The sequence below is a fragment of the Centruroides sculpturatus genome, unplaced genomic scaffold, assembly GCF_000671375.1.
Source record: "Centruroides sculpturatus isolate CEXI.00-Female unplaced genomic scaffold, Cexi_2.0 scaffold1398, whole genome shotgun sequence".
Taxonomy (NCBI): Eukaryota; Metazoa; Arthropoda; class Arachnida; order Scorpiones; family Buthidae; genus Centruroides; species Centruroides sculpturatus.
This window is the reverse complement of record NW_019385517.1, coordinates 168867-174631: the sequence shown is the minus strand read 5'-3', so window position 1 is coordinate 174631 and position 5765 is coordinate 168867. Positions and strand designations below refer to the sequence as shown.

General features: G+C 31.6%; 1 pseudogene; it reads right to left on the bottom strand.

Moving 5' to 3' along the window:
* LOC111639726 overlaps positions 1-972 on the bottom strand; it is a 7974-nt pseudogene extending 7002 nt beyond the window's left edge.
* Positions 973-5765: the final 4793 nt, after the last annotated feature.

Sequence of the window (5765 nt, the reverse complement as noted above, 5' to 3'; positions counted from 1 at the left end):
GAACATATACCATTAGCTGTGAATTGCTACTAAAATCAGTTGTCTCATCAACCTGAATAGCAAAATATTTAGCCTGTTTTAATGCGAAAATAACCTGTTCCTTCACATTTTCTGCTAATATAGAAATTCGTTCTTTCACAATTCTCGCAGACAAGGGCACTGAATTCAGTTTCTTCGCTTCTTTTTGACCACACATAATCTCTGCCATTTTTACAGCAGCTGGTTTAACCAAATCTTCACCAATAGTGTATGGTTTCTTATTTCGAGCAATCAACCAGGCTACTTCAAAGCTAGCCCTTGATGCTGAACGCTGATCAAATGTACCAAAAAAGTTGCTATTCAATCTTTGTCTTTTAACAGATATTTCTAAATTTGCAAAGTATTCTCGCGGTTTGGAAGACAGGTGTGAATGCAAATTATCTAAATGTTTCTTCAATTGACTTTTTTTGAAAGATTCGGAAGTCAGTACCTTCATACATACAACACACTGTGGTTTCATTGTACCATTGTCTTCTATTTGTGTAAAACCGTAATTAAGGAATTCGTCTTGGTATGTTCTTTTTCTATTTGCTGCCATCTGAAGGGAGACAGAAAATAATAGTTGTAAAATACTTGAATTAAATTTTCAAATTGCGGCTTATCTTGATCGATATATCGATGATTAATGATAAAATGGTGGTCTTGTCAGCAACTAACTAGTAAAAACTCGCTCTCTGACTCGTCAATGTATTTGTATCTTGACGGCATGGCACGGACTGAGCAGGTAGCCGGGGCTGTGCTTTACTGCGCAAAGATATAACTCGAGCACACTCTAGTGGTGGGGAGTGAGATGGCGTGGCCTGCATATGTCGCTAAATTGTTTAAGTTGAAAAAAATACTAACAGGTTTATAAAACAGCAAATTAAAAATATATACTTTTTACTCACAAAAGTTTCATTTTTAACCCATTTGGGGTAATTTACCCCGGTTCCCTGACCGCTGGTCTAAACACATGGTAAATATAACATTGGAATACACTTGGACTATTACACAAGCCAAAAGGAACCTTTAGAAATTTATACTGGCCCTCGTGTGTAACGAAAGATGTATACTTTCTACATTTCTCATCAATGTCAACATGGAAAAATCCATTTTTTAAATTGAGCGACGTGAACACTTTTGATTGTTCCAAACGATCTATCACATCCTCAATCAAAGGCAAGGGGAAGTGATCTCTGACCGTTTTCTGATTCAACTTTCTAAAGTCCACGCACAGTCTAATTTTGCCATTTTTCCTTTTGTTAAATGTTATATTTTTTAACTTTTTAAGAATATTACTTACATTTGTTTCGTTGTTTTCCTACAGGAAGATTAATAAAATTTTATAAAATTACTTAATATATTTTTAACTTTATAACATTATTACCTACCACTTCAGTTGAATGTTTGGTGTTCATATGTCTTTCTAAAGTATGTAAGTACTTATAGGATTTACAGCATATAATACAGTTGTGTGTTATGTTTGAATGCTTTTTTTTATGAGCATTTAGCTGAGAAGGATACTTGAAACTATTTTTGTATATCTCACAAATATTTGTTTTGGTGGGTTTCTATTAAATAAGTAAAAATATAATACAGTAAAAGTCAATTAATCCAGGGATGCACAACCTTTTCTGAAGAAGGGCCAAATTAGGATTAAGTTTACTGACTGGGGGCCGGACCTCCAAGTGATTAATGTGATGGCTGAGATTGGATGCTTACGGCAATCTTCTTGATGTCCGTGGTGGCAATCTTCTTGATCTTACGTTCGTATCGTTTTCCTACAGGAATATTAATAAAATTTTATAAAATTACATAAAGTATTTAATAAAATTAAATATATTTTTAACTTTATAAGATTATTAGTTACCTCATGAATAGAGTGTCTCCTCATATGTCTTCTTAAAGAATAAATTGATTTATAAGATTTACCACAAACAGTACAATCGTAGAGAATTTTTGAATGTACCTGTTTGTGTGCATTCAATTGCGATTCATATTTAAACAATTTTCCACATTCAGCACAAATATGTTTCCTAGGTCTCTATTAAATAAGTAAAAATATAATACAGTAAAAGTCAATTAATCCAACACTTCATAATCTGGAATGCTGGATAATACAGTAGAGCCTCAAAAACTCGGCCTAATGTAAAACGAAGGGTGGCCGAGTTTGTGACAATGCCAGGTTATCGGGAATGGCATTAAAAAAAATAAGTACGAGTGTGGAGTCCTCAGAAAATACTGTACTATATTTGTATGTATTGTTTGTTTGAAAATACAACAAAGAATAAACTGCCCGAATATCCTTAAACAAAAGAAAAGTACATCTTTTATGAAGGCATAGAGCCTTTACTACATGAAAATGAAAATTAATGAATACACTGTGCAGTAATTTACCTGAAGACAGACCTCAGAAAAATACTTTATGAGGCATAAAGCTGTCTTTATCATGAAAATTAATTAACTAAGGATTTTTTTGCCCTGCCAGGGTGTGGCGAAGTTATCTGGAGTGCCGGGTTATCGAGTGCCGAGTTTTCGAGGCTCTACTGTATCAATAAGCTAATTATAGTAAAAACATATAAAAAAAGTAATAATCGATATAATAATATTTTGTCACATGCTCCATGTGTTAAAGTTTGCAGCTGTAATAGAAGGTAATGCATAAAGAAACAAAATGTTTATATTATCAATAACATTAAAAGTGCTCAGCAAGTAAACACAGAAAATAAAACACCTTAATTTGTTGTTGAGAAATATAATTGAAAAACTAACGTTTTCAACCTAACCATTCGCTGCAGAAACCGCACTATCACGGTTTCTGCACGCTAGTACGTGACCATTCGTTTTTGAAAAGATGCAACAACTGCAAAAGTGCAATTTTAATCAAAAATTTCAATAATTCGCGTTATATTTGAGTTTCCCTCGATTTTAGCTATGATTCGCTCTTTTGTAGGTCGATTGACTTTGTTTAAGCCAATAAGTGTTTTGTTACCACCCCTGGGCCATAAATATTTTGGTAAATACATCCCCTACCATTTACAGTAAATCTTCGAAGTTAACTAGACAGTTGGTTGAAAACAATCAGAGGGAAACTCTAAAGTTTTATTGGGTATCTTCTGTCTTTGTTGACATTACTGTAACTAATCACAAACTTGTAAAAGGAAAAATTGCCGCGAAAAGTCCCGCCTTCAACCTTCAAAGTAAAATGTAAACAATCACAATAAATTTGCTTTTTAAATAGTTTTTTAGCTCTAATTAACTAATTTAACGTTTTAAGACCTTAAATCAGCTAATTCGACAATATTTAATCGTATAAATATGTTTTTAAAACTATCTAGCAACAAATATTCCCGGGAAACTCCACCTCTCTATAGTAAGTCAATGGAAGACGTTCCTGCTGTTAATTGGCTTTAAAATTTTTGTTTCTACGCTTATTACATCTAATTGGTAATTTATATTATGACTGATTTAACTTCAACGAAAGAGAGTTTTTTCAGAACCATCTGGTCTGGATTTTCCCGCGAAGAACCAATCCACGTGATTAAAGTCATTATGTAAACAAAAATTTTAAAATAGCTATATTCATTATTTTAGATCATAATTATACTAGTTTTCATGTTATTTGACTCTACTTAGACAAGAAGATTTTTTATCAAAAGCTTCCAGCTGAAAAATTTTCCGGGAAACTGATTACTTCCGGATATTGTGTAATCGCAGGAAAAAATTAAATAATCATTTATTATAGGGTATTATTATATAAAACGCTGAAAAAATATGTAAAAAATGTCAAATATTCACTCTTATAAAAGTATGTTGATAAACTTTGACCTAAAAATATCCGAGCCACTTCCCACTCCCCACAGTTAGTCATATAGGGAGACAGAGTACATTGTAAACAAGAACTTTACTCAGAACTGTTTATATATACGTGAGGGTAAAGTCAAATTTTCGCAGTTACGTAATAAGAGAAAATACGTAAACAATTGCTTACAAATTTGCGTTGTATGGTCAATTACTGCAATAATCATCAAAATAATATAGAAATACTTTTTATTCTAAGTAAGATTTATTTTGTTTTTTTAAATTAGTGACAAATTCATAAATATTTTGAATACATTTAATTATTTTTCGAAAAATAAGTGAAAGACATATCGGTTGCTCACTAATCGGCGTTGTTTCACGATGACAATCGACTCCTCTCCCCTCTGGGTAATAAGAAACATAGTGTAATTAATGGCAATAACTTCTCCCCCACTCTAGCTAGAGAGCTGCAGTTTGTTTTGTTTAAAAAAAGACAGATGTACAAAGTTTAGCGAATCTCTGTAAATTAATTTTTTTTCTGTTGTTCGTGAACTTCGAAATTTTAATATTATTTTAAATTTGTATTAAACTAAAAATTAAACAATCGTAAACTGTAATATGTTTTTAATCATACGCAAAAACAGTTCTTTAGTTCTTCGCCCGAGTTAACTCGGGCAGGCTATATAGCCTTACATAAAACGCGGTCCTTAAGGCCATGTTTGAAAATTTTTTTTTAATTTTTGGAATGTTTTTTAGGTTTCCAAATTTTTTCAAAATTTTTTGCCCATGCGAAAAAATTTTATCGCGATTTTAATTAGCCTTTGATAAGGCTCGATTAAGGCTTAATTGTTTTTAATGGGAGTTTTTTATCAAATTTCATTCATGGTTTCTAAGTTGTAGCACACGGATTTTCCTTCGGTAAAGTTATTTAAAGCTAGTTTCTGATGTCAAAAACGACCTCCGATAGTTTTTTAATTTTTTTAATTAATAGATTTTATTATATATAAATTTAATTAATTAGGGGGGGTCGAAAATCGCAATGAAANAGCATTTGAGACGCGTTAACAACAGCAAAGAATAAGTTTATTTAATACTTTTAACCTAAAACGATAAATATTTTATAATCGGCAATCATTAATTTTATTATTTTATCAAAAGATGTTTAAAAAATAATTGTATGTGAGACTTTTCTTTGCCTTTTGAAAAACTTTAATTGAAACAAGAAAGATTTGGATAACAGGAACATTTTAAGGAATACAAATTACATAAAAAATATTGTGATTATTATAAAAAAACAAATGTAGGACTTCTTTCTCGTCTTTCGTCTTTTCGCGCGTTCTTCAACCGTCGTCTCCTCTCGCGAAGTCGCGTCTCGCCGGCAGATGGTGTTTCGCTCAAACTTAGTAAAACTATCTACTACCGTGAATATGTGCTGGTAGTTTTTGTTCGTTGAGGGTAGTGGTCCGAGAAAATCTACATGGTATGTGCTCAAAGGACCATCCCCTTTTGGTATGGGATTTAATAGGCCTTCACCTTTTCCCCTTTTCTTATTATATAGTATGCATCATCATCATCATCATCATCATTATTTATTAACATGTTTAGTACACATAACCTGGTTCCGCTGCAGCACTACCAGGTGTAAGTAACAAAATCAATATAAACTACAATATTACATCACATTTAACTTATTATGACATTAATTCAGGGTTATTATAATTTGTATTATTAACAATTATAAATTATTATTCAGTAGTTAAGTATTAATTATTATCTAGTAATTATTAAAATTAGTTTGGAAGTACAGGAGTTCACAATGTTACATATTACATAAATTAATAATGCTACAATACAATTTATATTACCAACAAGTATCAACAAATATATGCTTTCATCAAATATATTGTCAATTATACGTGTAACAACATATATCAGGTCTATAGTTT